This window comes from Panicum virgatum, unplaced genomic scaffold (assembly GCF_016808335.1).
Source record: "Panicum virgatum strain AP13 unplaced genomic scaffold, P.virgatum_v5 scaffold_3468, whole genome shotgun sequence".
NCBI lineage: Eukaryota > Viridiplantae > Streptophyta > Magnoliopsida > Poales > Poaceae > Panicum > Panicum virgatum.
Genome location: NW_024376325.1, coordinates 10,223 through 36,794, shown reverse-complemented (window position 1 = coordinate 36,794; position 26,572 = coordinate 10,223). Strand labels below are relative to the sequence as shown.

At 47.8% G+C, this 26,572-nt stretch overlaps 1 non-coding gene across 1 annotated transcript; it reads left to right on the top strand.

The window, feature by feature from the left end:
• Nucleotides 1–12,212: 12,212 nt before the first annotated feature.
• Nucleotides 12,213–12,316, top strand: LOC120694136. Its single transcript, XR_005683337.1, has one exon. It is a non-coding gene; the product is annotated as a small nucleolar RNA R71 (small nucleolar RNA).
• The last annotated feature ends 14,256 nt before the right edge of the window (nucleotides 12,317–26,572 follow it).

The following is a 26,572-nucleotide window of genomic DNA, read 5'->3' as shown; positions in this document are numbered from 1 at the left end:
GTTAACCCATCTGCCGGCCTCGCAGGCTCGCCAGGAGTCGATCCGCGGAGTCCAGACGCCCGGAGAACGGCCGTCGAACCCCGCCCGCGACCACCGTCCCCGCTCCGCCGCCGGTCAGCCTCGCCATCGACTTCGCCCGGCCCGTTTCCTTCGTTTCCGAGCCTGGTGAGCACCAGCCACTCCTCCCAATCCTTTTGGCGCTAGAATTCGGTAGTTGTAGCCCCGAGAGACCCCGAATCGGCCTGCGCCGGCGAGCACCGCCGCTCAGCTCCGCCCCGCGCCATGGCGAGCCCCAGCCTAGCCTCCCTGAGCCCCGGAAAACCTCCCAGTGGATCACGCATGTTGCGTGGAGTCCTCCAGACCCAAAAATGGGTCGATTTGACCCCCGGACGGCCAGGTTTGGCCAAGTCTGGCGAGCCTAGCGCCCCGCCGCCACGAGCAGGGTCGCCGGCGGTGACACGCCGCCGCCCCCACGCGCCCAAACCCTCCCAGCCGCCCGATCTCGAACGGACGGCCTAGATTAGATCTGGGACTGAGCCACCATGAGCCGTTAGATCCAGATCCAGCGGTCTGAATCCACGCGTACCGGTTCAGCCTTGGAATTTTGTTAAACAGACCCTGGGGTCTTTCAGATTTAACCCGCAGTCCAGCTCCTTTCAAAAATAATTACGTACATGTCCTGTTTTTAATGTTTAGGCCCCTGCCCTTTCCGGAAATAGTGCCCGCCGTCCCTGTCCTTGTGTTTTTGCACGTTAGCCCTTAGATTTAATAGTTAATTATGTTTTAGTCCTCAGTTTTTGTAGAAAACCCCCTGAAACTCCAGTTTTCTTACAAATAAGCCCCTAGGACTTGTTTTTAGCCTAGAATACGCGTTTTAGCTCCGCTTTTAGCGTTCTTTATGTCCACGCGATCGTTGTAACGCGTAGAATAGTTCTAGAGTAGTTTTGTGCACTGTTTTTATGTATTGATGTACTGTTCTTTAGTTTTTGTTAGTGTTTGCTTGTATGCTTATTTTTGTGCATTGTTTTGGCCATGTGTTCGTGAGTAGACGTTGATCCATCTGAGGAGCCCCAGTACCAGTACCCGGAGCAGCCGTCTTCGGAGCACTTTGAGCAGCAGCAGGAGCAGTACGAGGAAGGCAAGTATAACATGAACAACCTATCACTTTTAATTACAATTTCATACTGCATTTTAATACTGTATGCCTTTAAGGATTTCCTAGCCAGTTTATATCCTTTATATATACCTTTGTGTTGCATTTTGGTTAGTTGTGCTAGGTTGCTGCGCTACAACATATTCTGGTCCCTTTTAATTAAATTGATTAATGTTTTACTTGAATTAAATTCTGAGAGTGACACTCTGTGTGGCTTGAGTGGCTCACTTCTCGTTAAAATTGGTTTTGTTAGAAACATGGTTTAGGGGGCCAGCACGGTGCTTAGTGCTTGGTTGGCCACTCTCCATAAGGACCGGTTCATAGAGCGACAACCTGGGACAACAGCGCTACCACAAGACTGGAATGGGACGGTCTTGGCTTACTAATTAGGCCATTTTGGTTCGGGAGTAACTTACCGACGGGGCATGGGGGGTGGTGAGCTTCAATGGTGGCCAGGCTACGAGGCTGGTCTGTGTGTCTTGTACCCCCTCGAGGTGGTTACCATCGTTGCGGAGCCTGATTCCTTAGCGGTTACACCTTGCCAATGTGTCCTTTGTAACGGCCTCGTAGTGAGTTTGCTAGTCATCTCACCTAAGGAAGTGTGATGAACAACTGGCGTAGCTCACGACTTGTGGGTAAAGATGTGCAACCTCTGCAGAGTGTAAAACTGGTATACTAGCCGTGCTCACGGTTATGAGCGGCCCAGATCCTCCTTTTGATTAGTGAAGTTGTCTCCTTCCGACGAGGGAGGTGCTTCTCGGGGTTACCTTGGTGGCTTGGTTTTGGTTTGGTTTCTCAGTAGTTACATGATTAAACTTGATTAATTACTATGTAACTGGGTTAATGGTAATTCATCAACTAGTAGTAAATAGCTTAAATAAAATCTTGCCAACACTTAAAAGCTAATGCAGTTGAGTCAGCCAGCCTAGAGCCTCATAGTTTGTGTTATACTTGTTGAGTACAAGTTGTGTACTCACCCTTGCCTCTTCTCTACTTTTTCCTCTTGGCTACGCTACTGCTGCTCAGTTCCTGCCGACGCGAGGGAGTTCGCTCAGCGCTACCAGGACTACGAGGACTTCTAGGTGTTCGTCTCCCAGTCGACGTCCCTGTGGCGCCCTGCTTCAGCTTCGGAGAGCTTTTACCGTATTTGTACTTCGCTTCCGCTGTATCAGACATTCTGTCATTATTGTAACAAATAACATTCGTATTCGCTTTATTATATCTTTTTACGTGATATGTGCTATGATATACTGTTCATTCTGTTGTATATACGTGTGACTTGATCCTGGCACGTATATGATTGCTCGGTTTATGTTCTTTTATAAACCGGGTGTTACAGAGTGGTATCAAAGCCATATCGACTGTAGGACGAAGCCTAGATAGAACTGGTCGAGTTTTAGGACTTCTTCTCACCAATCCTTGTCTGCTGAAACTATTTTACTATTATAGCCCTTGACTTCTTTGACTTTTTACCCTTCTTGCCTTGATTTCTCTCTCTGAAGAATAGTTTCGTAGATTTTGGCCTGAATCAGTCATCTGACCACCATGAGCATAGCTAGGTGACCTTTTTAATAATAATACGATAGCACGTTCTGCGACGCGTTGTGTTAGTCGAGTCTTTTGCTAAACTCGGCTAAGTCGTGAAAATTGTCTGCTTGTTATTATGCTACATGTTTGATTTGGATCTTTGAATGATTGCATAGCTTAGTAGTTTAAATTTGCTTAAAGAAAATCACTCAGATGTTAAAGTTAACTAATTAATAAAATGAGTTAGATCGTTGGGGGTAAAACAGTCAACTCTATCCTGTCTACTTTATCATGGCTGAGTCTTTTTCCGCAAAGAGTTATCATATCCATCTGAATTTATTCCTGCAATATCCTTACTCGTGAAATCTTTTGGTCAAATCAGATGGTGAACACCAGGAGCACCGGTTCAGGTTCTGGCCAGCAGCAGGGTCAGAACAACCAGGGTACTGGGATCCCGATGCCGCCGCCTTTGACTCCGGAGCAGTACTTCCAGCTCCAGATGCAGATGATGGCTACCCTGAACAACACCGTTCAGGCTCTTCAGCACGCTCACACTCAGCCTCCGCCTCCTCCACCGCCGCAGCCTCGCGACAGGCGTGCTGAGTTCCTGAGGGGTCACCCGCCGACGTTCTCTCACACGTCCGACCCTCTTCAGGCTGACGACTGGCTCCGTGCAGTGGAGCGTCAGCTGGACATCGCCCAGTGCGATGACCGTGAGCGCGTCTTGTACGCAGCAGGACAGCTGCGAGGGGCAGCTTTGGACTGGTGGGAGTCCCACCCAGTTCACGACCGCGAGGCTCTCACTTGGCTCCAGTTCAGGGAGCGTTTCCGTAGCCACAACGTCCCCGCGGGCGTTATGAAGATGAAGCAGAAGGAGTTCCTTGCACTGAAGCAGGTAATCCTAAGTATAATCATTCAGCGTTTTCTTTTGAGCTTATGCCCCTTGTTCTATCCTTATGAATCTTGAGTTAATCTTCCGATATCCATCTGTCTTTGTGAATTCAGGGGACTATGTCGGTCACGGAGTATCGTGATCGCTTTCTTCAGCTGGCACGCTACGCCCCTGCCGAGGTTGCGGATGACCGCAAGAAGCAGGAGCACTTCATGGAGGGTCTTGAGGACTACCTCCAGTACGCGCTGCTCAACCTCCGCTTCGACGACTTCAACCATCTGGTTGACAGTGCGCTCAACACTGAGCGTAGGCACCTGGAGATGGAGGACAAGAAGAGGAAGGTTGTCCCCGTTGCTTCCGGCAGCAACACTCGTCCTCGACTCCAGCAGCCCCAGCAGTACCAGCCTCAGTACCGGCCTCCTCAGCAGTACCAGCAGAGGCCACCGCAGCAGTACCCGCCTCGACAGCAGCAGGCAGGTCAGGGCCCGAGGTTACCGGCACCTCCGGCTCGTACTGCTCTACCAGCTCCACCGGCACCGCAGGCTCCACGTCCGGCAGCTCCTACCGGACAGCAGGCTCAGGGACCTCCTCGCACCTGCTTTCACTGCGGCCAGCCGGGGCACTACGCCAACGCTTGCCCCCGGAAGGCGCAGGCGGGACAGCAGGGGCGCCCAGCTCAGCCCAGGGCGCCACTTCAGGGCAGAGTGAACCACGTGACGGCCGAGTCAGCGGCCGAGGCTCCCAACGTGGTTATTGGTACGTTCATGGTCAACTCCCATCCAGCTTCAGTGCTTTTCGATACTGGTGCTACTCATTCTTTCATCACCAAGTCATTTGTTGAGGAGCATAGTTTCTTTACCACTGCATTAAAGAACTGTCTGCTAGTTTCTTCACCGGGAGGGGAGTTGAGATCCCATATTGTTTGCCCCCGAGTCAGTGTAGCCATAAGGGGGGCAATGTTCAGTGCTAATCTGAGGGTGCTGGACACCAAGGGTATCGATGTGATTCTGGGAATGGATACTCTTGCCAAGTGGGGAGTCAGAATTGATTGTGCTCATCGAGCAGTTCACCTGACAGCATCTGATGGCCAAGAGGTGACAGTCAGTGCTTCAGAACCCTCGGGATTTCTTCATCAGATGGAGGCTAGACCCACGGACGGTATTCGCGTGGTGTCTGAATTCCCGGATGTCTTTCCGGATGATCTGCCAGGTATGCTGCCCGAACGCGCCATTGAGTTTTGTATTGATCTCTTGCCTGGCACAGCTCCTATTGCAAAGCGGCCCTACCGCATGGCACCTATAGAGCATGAAGAGGTCAAGAAAACTATTGATGAGTTGCTAGCCAAGGGCTATATCCGTCGCAGCTTCTCTCCTTGGGCTTTTCCATTGTTGCTGGTAGATAAGAAGGATGGCTCGAAGAGGATGTGTGTGGATTATCGGGAGCTGAATGCAGTCACTATCAAGAACAAGCATCCACTGCCCCGTATTGAGGATCTCTTCGATTTGCTTCGAGGTGCTCGTATATTCTCGAAGATTGATCTTCGTTCGGGCTATTTTCAGCTGAGGATCCGTCCTGGGGATATTCCGAAGTCGGCATTCACCTGCAAGTACGGGCTATATGAGTATACAGTCATGTCCTTCGGCTTGACTAATGCCCCGGCTTACTTCATGCATCTGATGAACATGGTCTTCATGGATTATCTGGATGTCTTCGTGGTGATTTTCATTGATGATATTCTGATCTTCTCCAAGACAGAAGAAGAGCATGAGGAGCATTTGAGACTCGTATTGCAGAGATTGAGAGAGCATCAGCTGTATGCCAAGTTCAGCAAGTGCGAGTTCTGGATTGACGAGGATCCATTCCTCGGTCATGTTATCTCTCAGGGAGGCATTGCTGTTGATCCGAGCAAGGTGAAGGATGTGCTAGAGTGGGAGACACCGCAGACAGTGAAGGAGGTCAGATCTTTCTTGGGCTTAGCAGGATATTATCGGAGGTTCATTGAGAATTTCTCCAAGATCGCGAAGCCTTTGACCTCTTTGCTAGAGAAGAATGTGGCATTCATATGGACTGATGAGCGTCAGATGGCCTTTGATGAGCTGAAGAAGAGGTTGACTACGGCGCCAGTCCTGACTCTGCCAGACCAGACGAAGAGGTTCACGGTATATTGTGATGCTTCAAAGGATGGTCTTGGGTGTGTTCTGATGCAGGAGGGCAGAGTAATTGCTTATGCTTCACGGCAGTTACGTCGACATGAGCTGAACTATCCTACTCATGATCTTGAGTTAGCCGCAGTTGTGCATGCTCTGAAGATTTGGAGGCATTACTTGTATGGGCAGCGGTGTGATATCTACACTGATCACAAGAGCCTCAAGTACATTTTCACGCAGAATGAGCTGAACATGCGGCAGAGAAGATGGCTAGAGTTGGTCAAGGATTATGATCTGGAGATTCACTATCATCCGGGCAAGGCCAATGTTGTAGCAGATGCTCTGAGCAGAAGAAGTTATGTCAACATGGCCGTGGCTTTCCAGATGCCTCCAGAGTTATGTGAGGAGTTTGAGCAGTTGAGTCTGGGCTTCTTGCATCATACCTCCAGTGCAGCATTTGAGGCAGTACCGACTCTAGAGTCAGAGATCAGGCAGCATCAGAAAGATGATGAGAAGCTGCAGGAGATTCGTGAGTTGCTCAAGAAGGGCAAGGCTCCTCATTTCAGAGAGGATGATCAGGGTACCTTGTGGTACAAGAACCGGATCTGTGTTCCAGATGTGAAGGATCTTCGGAAGTTGATTCTGAGTGAGGCCCATGATACAGCTTACTCTATTCATCCGGGCAGCACGAAGATGTATTATGATCTGAAGGAACGTTTCTGGTGGTATGGGATGAAGCGTTCAGTGGCAGAGTACGTGGCTATTTGTGACACCTGTCAGCGTGTCAAGGCTGAGCATCAGAGGCCAGCAGGTCTATTGCAGCCTTTGAAGATTCCAGAGTGGAAATGGGAAGAAATCACTATGGACTTCATTGTTGGATTGCCTCGTACTCAGAAAGGGTACAACTCCATTTGGGTAGTAGTGGATCGTCTGACGAAGGTTGCTCACTTCATTCCAGTGAACACTACTTACTCCGGTGCTAGACTTGCAGAGTTGTACATCTCTCGGATTGTCTGCTTGCATGGTGTGCCCAAGAAGATCATATCTGACAGAGGGTCTCAGTTCACTTCTCGGTTCTGGGAGCAGCTCCATGATTCGTTGGATACGAAGCTGCGTTTCAGTACGGCTTATCACCCTCAGACAGATGGGCAGACAGAGAGAACCAACCAAGTGTTGGAGGATATGCTGAGAGCTTGTGCTATTCAGTATGGTACTAGTTGGGATAAGTGCCTGTCATTTGCTGAGTTCTCATATAACAACAGCTATCAGGCCAGTCTAAAGAAGTCTCCCTTTGAGGCATTGTATGGCAGAAAGTGCAGGACTCCTCTCTATTGGGATCAGATCGGTGAGAAGCAGCTCTTTGGTCCTGAGATCATAGATGATGCAGAGCAGATGGTTCAGGCTGTGCGAGAAAATCTGAGGATTGCACAGAGCAGGCAGAAGAGCTATGCTGATGGCAAACGGAGAGACCTGACTTTTAGTGTTGGTGATTATGTGTATCTGAAGGTATCTCCGATGAGAGGAATCCGCAGATTTAATGTCAAAGGGAAGTTAGCACCTCGTTATGTGGGGCCATTCAAGGTGCTAGAGCGGAAAGGCGAAGTTGCTTATCGCCTGGAGTTACCTCTCAGTCTCTCAGGAGTTCATGATGTTTTCCATATATCTCAGCTGAAGAGGTGTCTGCGAGTACCCGAGGAGCAGGCACCCCTGGATGGAGTCGATGTCCAGGAAGATTTGACCTATACTGAGCATCCGGCGAAGATTCTGGAGACATCAGAGAGGGTTACTCGGAACAAGCGCATCAAGATGTGCAGAGTTCAGTGGAGTCATCACAGTGAAGCTGAGGCTACATGGGAGCAAGAAGATGAGTTGAAGAAGACATATCCAGATCTCTTTGCTAGCCAGCCCAGCTAAATCTCGGGGACGAGATTTCTTTAAGGGGGTAGGGTATGTAACACCCTAATTTTAAATTTCAGTATTTATTAATAAAATTAATTGGCTTTATTTAATTTTCTAAGGTTTATTGTGTTTAGTTGGCATTTAATCTAATTTTTGTTCCTTAATTAATTAAAATTTATCCTAGGTTTAAATTTTTGGTTGCATTCATGCTGGTGCATAATTTTATTTGAGTGTGGTTTGAATTCAAATTCAAATTTGAATTCAAACTTTGTTTGAATTAGAAATAGAAAAGGAGAAGAGTAGGAAAAAGAAAACCCAAGACCCAGCCCAACCCCAAGGTCTGGCCCAACCCACTCCCCTCCTTCTCCCCCCGCTCGGCCCAGTCCTGCGTCACGCTCTTGGCCCAGCTTCGCACGGCCCGCCCTGCGGCCTGCCTCCGCCTCGGCCCAGCTCGCTCCCGAGCCCAAGCCAGCGCCTCAGCCAGCCCGCGCTCTCTCTCCCTCACGCGCAGCCAGCACGCGCTCGCGCCGGCCTGCTCCCCTGGCTCCCTGCGCGCCGACCCCACCAGTCAGCTCCGCCTCCCCCGTTTTCCCCGCGCTGCAACGGCCGCGCCGCAATCCCCGCCGGGATCACGACGGGCGCGCACCCCCAAGATCCCCGCCGGCCCCCCCCCCTTTAATTGGCCCGCATCCCTGCGCCCCTCCTTCCCTCACGCCGCCACCCCAACACCCCAAGCCGCGCCGCCGTGCTTCCGGAGTCGGAGCAGAGCTCCCCTGCGCCGCCGGTGAGCCCTCTGCCGCTCCGTTTTCTTGCCGCCGGTGCCACTCCGGTCCTATTAACCCATCTGCCGGCCTCGCAGGCTCGCCAGGAGACGATCCGCGGAGTGCAGACGCCCGGAGAACGGCCGCCGAACCCCGCCCGCGACCACCGTCCCCGCTCCGCCGCCGGTCAGCCTCGCCATCGACTTCGCCCGGCCCGTTTCCTTCGTTTCCGAGCCTGGTGAGCACCAGCCACTCCTCCCAATCCTTTTGGCGCTAGAATTCGGTAGTTGTAGCCCCGAGAGACCCCGAATCGGCCTGCGCCGGCGAGCACCGCCGCTCAGCTCCGCCCCGCACCATGGCGAGCCCCAGCCTAGCCTCCCTGAGCCCCGGAAAACCTCCCAGTGGATCACGCATGTTGCGTGGAGTCCTCCAGACCCAAAAATGGGTCGATTTGACCCCCGGACGGCCAGGTTTGGCCAAGTCCGGCGAGCCTAGCGCCCCGCCGCCACGAGCAGGGTCGCCGGCGGTGACACGCCGCCGCCCCCACGCGCCCAAACCCTCCCAGCCGCCCGATCTCGAACGGACGGCCTAGATTAGATCTGGGACTGAGCCACCATGAGCCGTTAGATCCAGATCCAGCGGTCTGAATCCACGCGTACCGGTTCAGCCTTGGAATTTTGTTAAAGAGACCCTGGGGTCTTTCAGATTTAACCCGCGGTCCAGCTCCTTTCAAAAATAATTACGTACAGGTCCTGTTTTTAATGTTTAGGCCCCTGCCCTTTCCGGAAATAGTGCCCGCCGTCCCTGTCCTTGTGTTTTTGCACGTTAGCCCTTAGATTTAATAGTTAATTACATTTTAGTCCTCAGTTTTTGTAGAAAACCCCCTGAAACTCCAGTTTTCTTACAAATAAGCCCCTAGGACTTGTTTTTAGCCTAGAATACGCGTTTTAGCTCCGCTTTTAGCGTTCTTTATGTCCACGCGATCGTTGTAACGCGTAGAATAGTTCTAGAGTAGTTTTGTGCACTGTTTTTATGTATTGATGTACTGTTCTTTAGTTTTTGTTAGTGTTTGCTTGTATGCTTATTTTTGTGCATTGTTTTGGCCATGTGTTCGTGAGTAGACGTTGATCCATCTGAGGAGCCCCAGTACCAGTACCTGGAGCAGCCGTCTTCGGAGCACTTTGAGCAGCAGCAGGAGCAGTACGAGGAAGGCAAGTATAACATGAACAACCTATCACTTTTAATTACAATTTCATACTGCATTTTAATACTGTATGCCTTTAAGGATTTCCTAGCCAGTTTATATCCTTTATATATACCTTTGGGTTGCATTTTGGTTAGTTGTGCTAGGTTGCTGCGCTACAACATATTCTGGTCCCTTTTAATTAAATTGATTAATGTTTTACTTGAATTAAATTCTGAGAGTGACACTCTGTGTGGCTTGAGTGGCTCACTTCTCGTTAAAATTGGTTTTGTTAGAAACATGGTTTAGGGGGCCAGCACGGTGCTTAGTGCTTGGTTGGCCACTCTCCATAAGGACCGGTTCATAGAGCGACAACCTGGGACAACAGCGCTACCACAAGACTGGAATGGGATGGTCTTGGCTTACTAATTAGGCCATTTTGGTTCGGGAGTAACTTACCGACGGGGCATGGGGGGTGGTGAGCTTCAATGGTGGCCAGGCTATGAGGCTGGTCTGTGTGTCTTGTACCCCCTCGAGGTGGTTACCATCGTTGCGGAGCCTGATTCCTTAGCGGTTACACCTTGCCAATGTGTCCTTTGTAACGGCCTCGTAGTGAGTTTGCTAGTCATCTCACCTAAGGAAGTGTGATGAACAACTGGCGTAGCTCACGACTTGTGGGTAAAGATGTGCAACCTCTGCAGAGTGTAAAACTGGTATACTAGCCGTGCTCACGGTTATGAGCGGCCCAGATCCTCCTTTTGATTAGTGAAGTTGTCTCCTTCCGACGAGGGAGGTGCTTCTCGGGGTTACCTTGGTGGCTTGGTTTTGGTTTGGTTTCTCAGTAGTTACATGATTAAACTTGATTAATTACTATGTAACTGGGTTAATGGTAATTCATCAACTAGTAGTAAATAGCTTAAATAAAATCTTGCCAACACTTAAAAGCTAATGCAGTTGAGTCAGCCAGCCTAGAGCCTCATAGTTTGTGTTATACTTGTTGAGTACAAGTTGTGTACTCACCCTTGCCTCTTCTCTACTTTTTCCTCTTGGCTACGCTACTGCTGCTCAGTTCCTGCCGACGCGAGGGAGTTCGCTCAGCGCTACCAGGACTACGAGGACTTCTAGGTGTTCGTCTCCCAGTCGACGTCCCTGTGGCGCCCTGCTTCAGCTTCGGAGAGCTTTTACCGTATTTGTACTTCGCTTCCGCTGTATCAGACATTCTGTCATTATTGTAACAAATAACATTCGTATTCGCTTTATTATATCTTTTTACGTGATATGTGCTATGATATACTGTTCATTCTGTTGTATATACGTGTGACTTGATCCTGGCACGTATATGATTGCTCGGTTTATGTTCTTTTATAAACCGGGTGTTACATCTTCCTTCTTCTTGAACCTGAAAGACATATCCTCCCTTCCGACACGGAAACGGATTTCTCCCTTTCCGACATCGATTCTTGCCTTGGCAGACCTTAGAAAAGGTCGCCCAAGTACGAGGTCGACTCAGAGGTCGCCCTCCATATCCATTACCACAAAGTCGGCAAGGACGAAGGAGTCTCATACTCGTACGAAAGCATGTTCGGCTATCCCTTCGGGATACCGAATGGTTGAATCTGCAAGCTGTACGAGCATAGTTATTGGGGAAAGAGTAGGATATTGAAGTTCTTCGAAAATTACCTTGGGCATTATGATCACGCTTGCCCCCAGATCGCAAAGTGCGTGCTCGTAGTATTTGTCGTAGATCGAGCAACTGATCATGAGGACCCCTGGATCCTCTTGCACTGTTGCCACAAGGCCATCCCAAGAGTCGTTCCTTGGGGAATTGTACTTACCTGCATGGTTAGTTCGTGGTGGTATCTGGGACGTGTTGCCCCATCCAGAGAGCACCATATTGACACTTTCTATGGGAGGCTCGGGTTGCCCCGGGATCTTCCCGTTCTCAGCAACATGTAAAGCAGCAGCAATTTGTGCAAGTTGGGTTTCAATCATTTTATTGAAACTTGATTGGTTTTTAAGCATTGAAGATAAAGTTTCAAGATTGACATTCAGATTTTCTAGGGTTTTATCATTGGCCAAGAGCTTTTTGTTTATATTTTCATTAATTTTAACTTGGCCAAGCACAAGTTCTCTCAAGGGGGGTTGGTTCGAATTGAAATTCGAACTGAAAGAGGAGTTATAATTATTACCTCCCTGAAATGGTGGACGTGGCTGGTTCCACCCCTGGCCTCCTTGTGGTGGACGGTACCCATTGTTGTTGTTGTTGTTGTTGAGATAGGCGCAATCTTCACGGGTCTCGAGGTAGTCGTTCCCCGAGTGTCCATCATTTCCACAGATTTCGCATGTGAAGTGCGAACCCATGGCGTCGACGGGAGCCTGAATCTGTCGTTGGCTCCCTTCCTCCATCTTCTTGATGAGGAGATCCAGTTTTGCGGCAATCATATCCGTCTCCTTGATGGTATGCACGCCTTTCGTGCGGGGCTGGAGTCGTTCATCGCTCCACCCCTGATTGGAGACCATCTTCTCGACCAATTCTTTTGCTTTGGCTATGGTCAGGTCGAGAAAGGCTCCTCCAGCAGCGGCATCAATATTGGCTCGAGATGTCATTGTGAGCCCATTGTAGAAGCTTTGCATCACGAGCCACTCATCCATGCCATGATCAGGACAGGCCAGGATGTATTCCTGTAACCTCTCCCAAGCTTCTGGGATGGATTCCATCCCTGTCTGCTGGAAACTTGAAATTCTCCTGCGCAGGGCATTTGTTTTGCCCAGCGGGAAGAATTTTGCGAGGAACGCCTTGGAGCATTTGGCCCAGGTGTTGATGTCCTTTTCTTTATAAAACCACGGTTTCGCCTTCCCCAGGAGGGAAAAGGGAAACAGACGAAGCTTGACAACGTCGGCGGCGACACCCCGTATGACAACGGTGTCGCAGAGCTCCAGAAAATTCTGCAAATGTGCATTTGCGTCCTCATTTGGCTTGCCACAGAATGGGCTAGCCTGCACCATGTTGATGAGGCTTGATTTGAGCTCAAAGTTCACATCCCCAACATTGATGTTGGGGCCAGTGGCCACATTGTCGGTGGAGGGGACGGAGAACTCGCGGAGAGTTTTTTCAGCCATAGCCTCAAGAACGAGTGGTGCTTCCGAAATGGGTTCCTGTGCCAGGAGGATAGTGAGAGGAGGAACGACGCGAGGTCGTGCCCTTCTCACGAGCCTCTCTGGTTGTCTGTGTAGTTTTCCGGCACGGAGAAACCAGTCATACACTACCCCTGTCTTCTTTCAAATCAAAAATAAAAGAAGACATAAAGTGACATTAGCCTGAAAGAGTATATATCATGAGTACAAGGTCTAAGTTAACATCAGCACAATATCTTTGTTCAAATTCCGTCCCCGGCAACGGCGCCAGAAATGCTTGTTGATGTTTCTTAGCGCAATCACTAGGAATGGTTAATCCTTAGCAACAGCGCCAGAAATGCCTGTTGGCAGTCCTTAGTGCAATCACTAGAAATGAGGGTGCCGAACCCATCCTAGCAACTGCACCCAAGGGGTGCCACTCTCGTGGTATAATCAATACGATTATAGATGAATCCGCAAGCGCACGGATATACTGTTGTAGCATTTCACCCGGAGAGTAAGGGTATCGTCATTTATTTGTGTCCCAAAGGACGGCAGCGGCAAAGGTATTGTGCTCAACATTAACCATGACATTGTGCCTCAAGCAATAGGCAATACTCTAACAGGGGTAAGTACAGATAAAGAATAAGCAAGGGTAATGTGACATAGCACACATCCACACTCCAAGGGGAAGGAATAAAAGAGAGAAACTATAAAACAAAGGTCTACTCTACCTACGTCAAGTCAGCTGGAGCTTAGGCTAGGTTAGGTGTCCTAGTGCTTCTATCCAAAGATGGGGTCATGTTAGATCATGGTTAGGACTGCAGGTGCCAGGAAAATGGGATAGCAGGGAGAAGGTCCCGCACCGGAGTACATCCAGTCCCATTACCTCTTTGCATGAACTCCTACACCGAACCCGAACATCGGGGAGTACACTAAACGCAACACTGCTGTTACGCCGGATGGACAGGGCTATCACCACATGCCATCTACCCCAGTCACACCGTGGAGCACGGTCATATCCGAAGGATCCCGCATACCCGAGCACCACGCTCGTGTATGAAGTCACTAGTCTAGTGCCCCCAGGTCTCCCACCCTTCGGATGGACGAGTAAAACACTAGAGCAAGCCTGAAAGCACAACGATCCTCTATCCGTACCCGGATCATCTGACCTAACCAAGACCATAGCATAACTTATGAACGAACTAAGCATGGATTGATAAACTATCAAGATAGCAAAGCAACCATGGTAAAACTCTATATTATGAATAGAAGTCTGACAAGTCAGATACAAAGCCATACCGGGAGCCGAGGATTGCTCAATGACCCCGAGGACGACTTGCTCGCTAAAGGGAACTAGCCTAGCTCCACTACCTAGCTAAGAGAGCAAGAGAGAGGAGAACCTTCTTGGAGAGAATGGAATGAAGTGTGTGTGTGTTGAGAGGGGTGAGGGGGGGCCCTATTTATACTAGTGGAGGTCGGTTCCCGCCAAATGCACGTATGAAAGGTAATCAGGAGACTTGGGGGCGACTCCTCCTCGAAATGCACCTGGACGGGAGGCCGGCCAGGTTCGGCCAACCCAAGGGGTCGGCCGGCCCCACCTGGCCGCCTCTCGTCCTTATCTTTCGCTGGCAGGCTGACATGTGGGTCCTGATATCTTTCCTTGTATGTATTATGCATGCCGCGCTCGTTTGCTCTGCCAGATGGGCCCTCTTTGTAAGTGGGTGACGCTAGATGCGATATTCTACGTAGTTGTATGGCGTCTGCTGTGTGTTTTCGTCTTATTCCGCTCTTGCTCATCTGAAATGTACAAAACTCAAAAACAACTGTGGAGCAAGGTTAGTGATACAAATATGCGAGTAAGGCATGCAGTTTTCCTTTATTATTGAGTATAGTTGACGGGTGAAAATGGCACTTGAGCACCATCAACAGCGTCTACGTCTAATACCCATAAGGCAATGGATGATTGGGATAATGATAGAATTCCAACTAATAATGCTTTAGTGATTAATTCAGCTAATCAGCATAACAGAATTAATTATAATTCAGCACCTGATGCAAACGTGCTATGGGGCAGCAAGTTCATTGCAACATTATACACCGCCGAACTTTGCTCAACCTTATGGTACACCGAATGTAAATCGGCTTAGGGCCGGTGATTTTGGATCTGGCAGCATTAAAGATGAAGTGATTAAAATATTTAGACAAACTTTTGGTATAGATCCAAAAGGGAGATGCCGATCATATCAAAGACCATATCCTGATGAATACGAACATGTTGCATATCCACATGATTTTAAAATTCCTGAATTTATTAAATTCACTGGTGATGATAGTAGAACTACATTGGAGCGGCCAATTTATTATACAATGTGGTGAAGCTAGTACTAGTGATATTTATAAGTTGAGGTCATTTCCTTTATCTCTATCGGGTTACGCATTTACTTGGTTTATTTCATTGCCACCCAATTCAGTTCGCACATGGTCCTATTTAGAGCAAAAATTCCATGATTAATTCTTTAATGGTGAAACTGAATTGAAATTGTCACATCTTACATCGGTTAAGCAAAAGTTGCATGAAGGTGTTGCTGAATATATTAGAAGATTTAGAGATATTAGAAACTGATGCTATAGTTTGACAATTTCTGATAGAGATTTGGTTGATCTAACTTTTGCTGGTTTACTTGATTTTCATAAAGAAAAGCTAGATGGACAAGAATTTTTACATGTTAGTCAAGTTTTGCAAAAGGCTCTGGCTAATGAAAGCCGAGCTAAAGAAGCTTGAAGTTTGCAAAAGTCTAATGAAATGCCTAATCGTCCTGTTTACGTTCTTGGTTGTGAATCAAATTGTTTGAACGATGAAGGCAAGGATGTTTATGCTGCTGAATTTGCTTGGCCTTCTAATGATAAATCTTGCACTTGCGGTTCTCTCAAGCCGATTCAAAAAAATTGGCAAGATAATATTAAGTTTACTTTTGATGTATCCAAATTTGATCGCATATTCGATGAATTAAATAAATTGGGATACATTAAATTGTCTCATGCTATTCCGCCACTGGAGGAATTAAAGCGGCATGCTTATTGTAAATGGCATAATTCATTCTCTCATGCAACCAATGATTTCAACGTGTTAAGGAGACAAATTCAATCGGCCGTTAATAAAGGTCGATTGGTTGTTCCACAAATGCAAATTGATAATAATCCTTTCCCTATGCATACTGTCGAATTATAGAATCCTAAGGTTTTAATTCGGCCGAATCAAGCTGAATCAACGATGGGGAAGATGTAATCATTGATGAACCAAGGCCAAAACCTCTGAGATAAAGCAAAGAAATTCCAATGAAGAGATCCCCTGAAGCTTCATCGAAAGGTTCAACACTCGGGGGCAAGATCAGAAGAAAGGCGCCAGGTCTATAAAGACCGGTCTAACCGGTCTTGAAACCGGTCTAACCGGTCCCTCTGGAGTTTTAATGCTCGGGGGGGGGGGGGGGGGGGGCACGAGCGGCAAAAGGCTGAGTCTGCACAGACCGGTCTGAGCGGTCGGGAAACTGATCTGACCGATACCTCTAGGAGCTTTGGGAAAAATTCTAGAAACGCTAAGAAGAAAGAAAGGCCGAGTTTCAAGGAACTCTTGGCCAAGTACGAGGAGAAAGGAGCTACTTAGAAATAGAAGAAGCGACCAGATCAAGCTAAAGAAACAAATCCATCATTTGAGTATCGTGAGCAATCAGCTTCTCATTTGCAACAAGGTAATGATGCTTTTGTACCATATTTATTTGGTGAGCCGGTTGCTCCATGGTTCTGGTTGTATCCTTACTATTATACACCTTTGGATTATAGTAGAATGTATATGCATCCATACTTTATTCAATATTCTTCTACATATCCAAGCTATGGTGCCTCCCAAAGACCGATTGTTGCTAGCGATAATCTGGTCAAAAGCAAACCTAATTGCAGCCTAGATGGTGAGAAGGATGTGAAACAAGACAACCAGTATTTATAGCCGAGGTAGTGACCCTCAGGCTAATCTCACACTCAAAAGAGGAGGCTGCAATAAATGCACAAGAAAGAGTCTATGGAACAACAAGAGGAGGTTGTACCAGCAAGGTCGGTGACCATGAAGCAGATATGGAGGCCTAAGCAAGTTGTTTCATCATCAGCTTGAAGAAGAAGCAAGGTATGGCTGATAAAGTTTATCGCCCTTAGAACAAAATATGGCCGATGCATGTTTATCATTGTCCTTAGACAATTTTGGTCCAGAGGCTTGTTGTTTTGGCATGCAAGCATTACCAAAAAATAGGGGGGCATATATTGGTGACAAAAATTGGCAGACTGTGCAGACTGGTCAGACCGATATGCTCAAACTGGTCTGACCGGTTAAGGTGACTTTGTCAAAATACAAATTTTACTTCATCATTGCATAGCTCTCGTCGGGGCGATCAAAATGCATGTGTACAAAATCCAATTTGGAGTTCGGATGAGAGAGTTATGGCTTCTGGAAGATTTGACACAGAGTCGGACCGGTCAGACCGGTCCAAGCAGCACAGTCCGAGTTTGGAGTTGTACTTTAACATGAGATTTGTATAAATTTGGACTCCTAATGGGGCAAAACCTCTCCTCCCTATAAATATAAAGGGCCACGGACGATTGAGGTTTATCCAATTGATCAAACACAAAAACTTTTATCTTTTTACTTTCTCTTGCCCTAGCTTTTCCAATCTACTACTTGTTGTTCCTCCTTCGTCTCTACGTCAATTGAGGGCATTCTAGGTGGCCTGCCGACCCTAGAACAACCCTACGTGCGCCTGTCCCGACAGGTCTTCCCGGGCTAATGTTCGTAGGTTCGTCATCGATCTTGTCGTCGGCGACCGGTCTGACCGCTCTATGAAACCGGTCTGACCGGTCCACGCAGGAGGTGCTGCAGCGAGCTCCTCCTCGCGCTGCATGGTCAAGTGTGTTTCTTGTGTTGGCCCTAGATTTGCGTCAACAGGTGCTATGCAGGAGAAAGAGAGAGAAGGAGCAGCAGAGGGGGCTCAGCTGGGAGGCAAGGAGGCGCTGTTGGTGCTCTGCCGCACACATGGTGGTGGATCTGGAGGGTAGCAATGGGGCGCCATGGGAGAGGAGGCTGCTGGTGTTGTGCTGGTCTGCTCGGTGGGGAAGAGAAGCGGAGGAGGGGAGCAAAGAGGAAGAGGGAGGTGCTGCTAAATGGCTAGGCTGTTTGACTCCCCGTTCTTTGAATTGCTAAATGACTAGCTAAATAGCTAGCTAAATGGGAATTTGGCTAGTCTGATTTGGCTAGACTCTTGGAGATGCTCTTACACAGTTATGTTGGCTCCACATGTTGTGCAGAATATTATGTCCTTCACTGATAAGATGCTCTTACAAATATACTTATTTTCTTTACACAGTTATGTTCTTTGACTTTAGAGCAGTGTGCTTTTTTTTTTCTTGATTGCATAATCACAGGTCGCTTCTATGGTATTTGTTTGCACACTCACAGGTTGGTGCTATGGTAGGATTTATCATACATGACTATTTCATCTTGCTTGCTGTGTAGAACATGTGTAGAGTTTGCTTGTTTATGGCTTGGTTCTTTGATTTAGAGCAGTGTGCCTAGGAGCTTTTTTTTTTCATGTTTCCCTTGTTACTGCTTTGGTTCGAGAGTAGTATGATTATTGCTATCGTCTTTTGGCCTACTGTAAGCATGATGGTTTGCACACTGTGATGTGGATGTCAAAAATGTTTGCTAAATGCTAATGCATTTTGTGAGGACCAAAGATGTACTTGGAAGCCCAGGAACCAGGTAGAGTTGTACTTACCCGACTACAAGGGCAAGGGCAAGTGGAAGGCCCATTGAAAAATTAGTTATATTTAGATTTTTTATTATTAAAATCAACAATTTCAACTTGAGGGCCTGCTAATTCTGCTGTGTCTTTGAACTTATAATTTATTCTTGGACGAAATTAACTGATAGACATACCTACTAACTTATGTCTATTCGACAAAAACTTGTGTTGCGATTGGGATCACCATTTTTATAGGTATAGGTCCATCTTGCTTGTTCCTAATCGATAGAAAGGTTTCCAAGCTTGCGGATAGTATTAGCATGTTGTCTATGTCATTCGTATATATGAAAATCTACTTTAATTAGTTGTTTGTTTGGTCGGCAACTTATATAATGGATAAGCTGCAAAAACTTGACATGGAAACCTTGTATGGTGGATGCTCACGTGTTTTTTGTTCTGTTTTGTACTTCTCTGAAACTATAAGCTTCTATTTCTGAAGTTTAACTAATGCATAGACATAATCTGAAACTGCAAACTTCTGGTTCTGAAATGTTTTTTGCTGCTTTTATTGCTGAATACCTAACATAACTTTCATGCTCCCTTTTATATAAATAAAAATGAAGTGTTGTGGGGAACTCCCGCATTGCCCTCCAAAAAAAAACTTGAATCCTGTTTTTCATAAACTCACCCCCCATGTTTCGTTGGTTGCATCTTCTAGAGTGTAATATGAGCAGACTAAGCAAATGACCACTCTCAGACACAAAAGTTGATGTGTGCTTAATGTCTATTTTGCAGCTGAGGTGCATGAACATAAAGAGCACCATGGGAAGCCAAATAGAGTGTTCTAAGTGTTCTTGTTATGTACGGCAATGTGTACCAGAGGCGCCATCGCAGTTAGAAGGGCATGCGCCCACGTCGCCAAGGCTGCTCAGGCAGTTGTATCTTATTTCAAATTTGTAATGTTTGGATCGTGATATAATCTGGCCATAAAGGCCCAACTCGAGAACTAAGAAGTTATGCTAGAGATCAATTAGATCTCTGGGCGTCTCCCACGCTCTTGCCTCTGTTCCAGCGCGTACTCCTCTGTCCTTGCCCGACGCCGGCCGCCAGGAAGGCGTCGCGCCCTCGCCGTCGCCGGGAGCTAAGTCCCCGGCCACCCGTCCTCCACGAATATGCCCTTAGGTGCTTGCATCCTGACAATCTGGTATCAGCAGCTACTACGATGTCTGGGCACCTCGCATCCACCGCCGCCGCCGCATCCACCGCCGCCACCGCATCCGCCGCCATCCCCGCCACCTCCGTTCCACTCGCAACCTATAGCACCACACCCCCGCTCGCCTCCACTCTGGGACCACCCAGTTCCGTGCCGCCGCATGCCGATTCGTCCGCCGCGGCATCCGTTCCGGCGGCCGCCCTCGACGCCCTCACCGCGGCGATTTTCGGTCTCCAGCGACAGATGGGCCAGTTCGCCGCCCGCCTCGGCGATGTGGAGCGCCGCCCCGGTCTGTCCGCGCCACCACCAGGGGAACCGCCGCCTTCGACAACCGCCATCTATGGCCTCCAACACCAGGTGCATCCGACCTCCTCTTGGCTCGCAGATGTGGAGAGTCGGCCGTCAACCGCCGCCGGAGCACCTACCGCCGCGCCGTACCCCACCCTGTGGCTCGGTGTCCCGCCCCTGCTGCTCCTACAGGGGGCGCTGCCGTCCTCCGCTCTCCACTCCGTTGGACCTCCCTTCAGTCAGTCTGTGCCACCTCTCCATCCACAGACCGCGCCGGCACCCGCGAGCTACGGCGGCATGCACCAAGCGCCGTCGGCCACTTCCGTCGTCGCCCACACATCCATAGCAACCCGCCCCATCCCAATTACACAAATTCCCTTTCCACACTCCCCATCTCCGATTCCATCACTGCCATACCAGCACCCAGTCCACCAAGCTCCTGCAGAACAATCAGATGAAGCTCTCAGCATTCCCCGATATACCAAGCTTTCCTTTCCAGGATGGCAAAGAAGACCCTCTCGGCTGGCTCAATCGCTGTGAGCATTTCTTCAGAGCACAGCGTACCAGAGACAACGACAAAGTCTGGCTCGCATCCTTTCACCTCACAGGAGTTGCTCAGCATTGGTTTTACATGTTAGAGCGAGATGCAGGGGATATCACCGCTATTTCCTGGACCTTGTTTCGTTCACTCTGCCAGCAACGTTTTGGACCTCCGTTGGGCACTAATCATTTGTCCGATCTAGCAAGGCTGCAATTCAGAGGATCAGTGGCAGATTATCAAGAAGCTTTTCAGAACCGGATGGCTCATGCATGCTATCTATCACCTGAACAGCAAGTCCAATTGTTCACAGGAGGCTTGCCAGATCCCATTCGCACGGATGTGGAACTTCAAGCGCCAGCCGATCTACAAAGCGCCATGTCTCTTGCTCGTGCATATGAGCGACGTGCCTCTTCGCTAGAGTTCGCCTCATCCAAACCTCCAAGGCCACCACAACAAACACCAAATCTATCTCAGCCACAGCAGCCAGTGTCCACTGCAGCTCCGTGGGTGATCACTGCAGCCCAGTCAGCTCCATCATGACCATTCTGCCATCTGTCGCCACAAGAAATGACAGAACGCCGTCGCCAAGGACTTTGCTATAACTGTGATGAGCCTTATGTTCAGGGTCACAAATGTCAACATTTGTTTTACCTTGAAGTGTCTAATTTTGATGCACATGACCAGACCAGTCAAGATGATCAACCTGCAGTAGACATGCCACCACTAATTTCTCTTCATGCTATCACGGGCATTCGGACAGCTGACACTATGCAAGTTAAAGTGCGCATGGGAAATCATCAAATTACTGCACTGCTCAATTCAGGATCCACCCATAACTTCATCAGCGGTCCCGCAGTTCAGCATATTGGTCTTAACTTCATCAATAGCCGTGGTGTCAATGTCATAGTAGCCAATGCCGATCGAGTTTCATCACGTGGCCTAGCTGAGGATGTTGCTATACGCATTGGCGAAGAATTCTTCACGATTGACTGCTACACCATTCCCGTGGAATGCTATGACATGGTGCTTGGGGTAAATTTCCTTCGCACTTTAGGGCCGATCCTTTGGGACTTTGATGATCTCTGTATGGCTTTTTGGCACAATGGCAAACGTGTCTTACGGAAAGGCATTGGATCAACTCGTTGGGATATTCCACCCACAGGCAGACTGCATTCCATTCAAAAATCAGAAACTCACCTATTGGCTCGTCTCCTAGACTCATATGCAGATGTTTTTGAGCCCCCAACCAGTCTGCCACCCCAGCGTCCTTGTGATCACAGAATTCACTTGCTGCCTGACTCACAACCTGCAGCAGTTCGACCTTACAGATATCCTCAAATTCAAAAGGATGAACTGGAATCACAGTGTGCCACTATGCTTGAGCAAGGCATCATCGGGCCAAGTACATCGCCATTTTCAGCTCCTATCCTACTAGTCAAGACACATGATGGACATTTTGAATTGTTGGTGATGCCCTTTGACCTCCCAAATGCTCCAAGTACATTCTCTGTTGGCGATTGGGTTTGGCTCCGTGTTCTTCATCGCCCCATGCAATCACTCCTACCAGAAACACGTAACAAGCTCAGCGCCCAATACGCCGGACCATTTCAAGTTCTGGAGCGTGTTGGCACCCTTGCTTATCGCCTCCAGCTTCCAAAAGGGGCGCGCATTCATAATGTTTTCCATGTTGGCATGCTCAAACCTTTCCATGGGACACCTACCTCCTCAATCACCTCCAACGCTGCCTCCAATCCGCCATGGCCGTGTTCTTCTAGAACCAGAACGCGTCCTACGCTCTCAACTACAGCGCGGACAATGGCATGTTCTGATCAAGTGGTCTGGCCTACCTGAAGTCGAGACTACTTGGGAACCAGTTGAAGATTTCCGCTCTGCTTTTCCGACGTTTCAACTCGAGGACGAGCTGTTTCCCAAGGGAGGGAGAGATGTTATGTATGGCAACATGTACCAGAGGCGCCATCGCAATTAGAAGGGCACGCGCCCACGTCGCCAAGGCTGCTCAGGTAGTTGTATCTTATTTCAAATTTGTAATGTTTGGATCATGATGTAATCTGGCCATAAAGGCCCAACTCGAGAACTAAGAAGTTATGCTAGAGATCAATTAGATCTCTGGGCGTCTCCCACGCTCTTGCCTCTGTTCCAGCGCGTACTCCTCTGTCCTTGACCGACGCCGGCCGCCAGGACGGCATCGCGCCCTCGCCGTCGCCGGGAGCCGAGTCCCCGGCCACCCGTCCTCCACGAATACGCCCTCAGGTGCTTGCATCCTGATAGTTCTAGATTGCATTTTTCAGTTTCTACCGTTTGCTAGAGCTGATAGGTCAATATGCTTCAGGCTGTGCTGCTGCTTTTTAGTTATCTATGTTATATGCCCTACCTGAACAATTTTGTGTATATGTGAATTGTGGTCCCTGCCAACAGGAGTACACTGATCCAGTTTAAAATTTTATCTGGTGTATTGATGTTTTTGCACAGCAATTGTGGTGATCCATTCGTTATCTATGTTATATGCCAAATGCAGTCTTCAATTAACCGGTGGAATTATGTGGTGATTCATTCTATGGTGTATTGATGTTTTTGCACAGCCATTGTGGTGATCCATTCATTATCTATGTTATACGCCCAATCCAGTCCTGAATTAACCGCTGGAATTATATCTGAATATTAAGGGGATCATTTCCCAGTTGATCCTGCATTAGCCTTGCATCACTTTAGAATATAAGACCCTCATTTCTCGGTATGTGGCTAGTACTTTCAAACGCTTAACGAAATGAGCCACACACCGCGACCTTAGCCATTTTTTACTATACCAGCGGGGTATCACAACTACACAACCCCGCCCGTTGTCCTTACATTTCAACAGGAATTAAAGTCAGTACAATTCCTATTTGCTCGCGAGAGGCAGGAAACCACTCGACTTCTACCGTACCTATTTAGCATGGCAACTAGTCGATAAAATGATCCGGTAGAAAACATAGGTTCATAGGGATCATGCATCTAAGGTTTTCGATCAACGCCTAGAAAACTTAAATGTAGAAAACAAAATATTACAATACATTAATAAATAGATAGCTGAATGATAATTCGGAAAATAGTGGGATTATTCTCCGGGGCTTGCCTTCTTGGGCACTGTCAGGCAGAAAAGCCTCTGCGGCTTGGCCCAGGTCTTGAGACAAGTTAGCACAGTTCAAATTGACCTCCTGATCCACACGAGAGTCCACGGGCACCAATTCGTAGTCCCCGTCCGCGAGATTAACCATTTCTAAATGCAATGCAAGATTATGAGTTATTCATGGATAACAATTTCTTTTCTTCACGATAAAGTTGTAGTCAACAAAAGTTACTTTAATGATGATTTCAACATTTCGTTTCATGGGCAGTCATTTATAGAGTAGTAAACATAACTACGTTTCTTCATGAATGAGTGGGGGTTTTGGTTTTCATTTTCAATTTCAACACATAGCATGCTTTCATTATTTCATAACAACAAAACTACTAATGAGCTAGTGATGAAACACTAAAGTAACACAGATCCAAACTTAAACATTCATGGTATAAATTTCAGCATCTAACCATAAAGCAAAAACTATAACTATTCATGCAAGTGGATTACTCTAGTTGCTTCACCTTTTTGTACAGAACGTTCAACATGGGTTCTGGTGCTACAAATTTTATGGGAGCATCTACAAGGCATCCACTCAGCACTGAAATTTTTCCAGATTTTATACACTTATACAGCAGAGGTGACAAAAAGAATAAAAACAGCAAGCCATTAATAAGGATTAATTCTACAGAAAGTTTTACTAGGGATATGGTTCTCAAATTTTTACCAGAGTCTACTCATGAGCTAAACATACTCCAGAAAAATTATCGATCTTTATAACCACCTGATAGTTTAGTTATGCATTTAACTTAAAATGATTTAGCATAAATTTTTCAAGGTGCATTTAACTAGTACTGCATATGAAATTTTTATTACAGATAGAACATACTCTAAACAAGATCATGTCCAAAAATCAAGATCATTTATGGTGTAGATTACTCAGAACAAAAATAGTAAATCTAGCCCTAAGATGCTAAGCATGATTATTCAGCAAAGCAAAACTCAGTAACTGCAGCTCAAAATTTTTAGACAGGAACACAGCTAAAAAGAGACTTCAGAAATAAATATAGATTTTTCTGAGCATAAGAACTATATATGAAGAATTAAGTTGATTAAACAAGCATAAATCATGGTATATAGCAAATGAACTCTAATAAATCTGAAATTTAGGGATTAACAGTGTTTCAGTTTCACATGCATGCAGTAAAAATTTCAGAGCAAGTTCATGTGCATATTTTTCAGTATTAATTCGAGAAAGTCAACAACAGATTAGAGAATCTTGATTGTTCCAACATTCTAACTATTTTGGCTGGGTGTCATCTTTTTATTGTGATCTTAATATACCATTAGTGATAACATATCGAAAAATTAAGGTCATTTGCTGAGTAGAACTTCCTGAACATGCATAAGGTGGTTTTCTTATTCTTTTTCCCAGATTAAATTCAGTTGAGTTTCTGCAGATGTTACTTTTACAAAATTTGTAGATCTTGTTACAAGGAATCCAGATCAGCTGAGTTTACATTTTTCCGATTTTTCTGTGATTTGTTTCGCATTTTAGAAGTTCACTAGTATACACAGGAATACTTGCAGAAACACCCTTGAACAAAAAAAAATTTACAACCGGGTCCTTCGCCGGCCTTCTCCGCCGCCGCAGCTCGCCCGGTGGTGTTCTGCTAGGCAGGGCTTACCGGGGCTGCAACAGGGAGGCGCGTGGGAGAGCAGGGATCGAGGAACACCTACCCTGGTCGGCGTTCGAGTGTTTGGTGCACGGATTCGAGCTCGTCGGCATCAATGGCGGGGCGGTTGTTCGTTTCACCGGCGCTGGAGGTGAAGGAGGGCTCGGGGTAGGGGAACAGGGCACGCACGAGCACCGCGTGAGCTGGAGGATGTGCCTGGGGTAGCTGTAGTGCTCGGACTTCTTCTGGGCTGGCCAGTCCGCGGTGAACTTGAGCTCGCCGGCGGCGGCGCAGAAGAGGAACGGCGTCGGGAGGAGGTTTGGGTTTGATTCCACGCGCGTGTAGCTTAACTAGGAGGTGGCGAAGCTGCTGCGGTGGTCGGATGGGACAATGTAGGGCTGGGTTAGCCAGTCCGCGTGAGCTGGATCTTGGCGGCCATGGCGGAGCGGCGGGAGGAGGAAGAAGGAGGAGAAGGCGCGCGACGGTGGAGCTCTGGGGGTTCTTATAGGCCAGGGAGCTCCTGGGCGAGGGAAGTGGTGTCTGGGGGCGGTCGATTTGGCACTGGGCGACTCGACGGCGAGCGGGCGGAGGAGGCAGCGGCGCTGCGCCTGGCGGGGGTGTCGTGGCGGCTCGGGGAGGCTTCTGGGACGCGTGTGCGCGTGAGGAGGTGCCAAGAGGCGGCCAGGTGGCGCTGGGGGACTCCCCGGGTCCATTTGGCCGCGGGCGCGCAGTGGAACAGAGCAAACCGGGAGAGAGAGATGGAGATAGGGGCTTTTCTGTGATTTCTGAAAATCCAGGGACCTCTCGCTAAACTAAAAATATCTCCTATTTCGAGGGCTCAAATGAAAAAGTGTTGAATACCAATTTTGCATAACTTTTCAAGATCTACAACTTTTGTGTTATGCAAATTTTCATTTGAAACTCACATTTTGAACTAATTGTAAATTTGCAAACTTGCACAAAAGGACTTTGGTTTTATTCAGTTTTTGACTTGATTTTGGCTGAAGTTCAATTGAGCACATGTCAATTGAAGTACCTCTCATGAGCCAACTAAAATTTTGTGCATATTTTTGAATTGAAACTTGAGTAGCTTTTCACTCTTTTTCTTTTCTCCTTTAATTTCTTTTGTTTACTTTGACTTTTATTTGACCTCTCCTCCTGAATTAATTGCTCACATCTTTCTTTTGAGTTTAAAATGTGGTGCAGTGATTGTATTTAAGTGTACTGACACCTGAGGTGTCACAACCTACCCCCCTTAAAAAGAATCTCGCCCC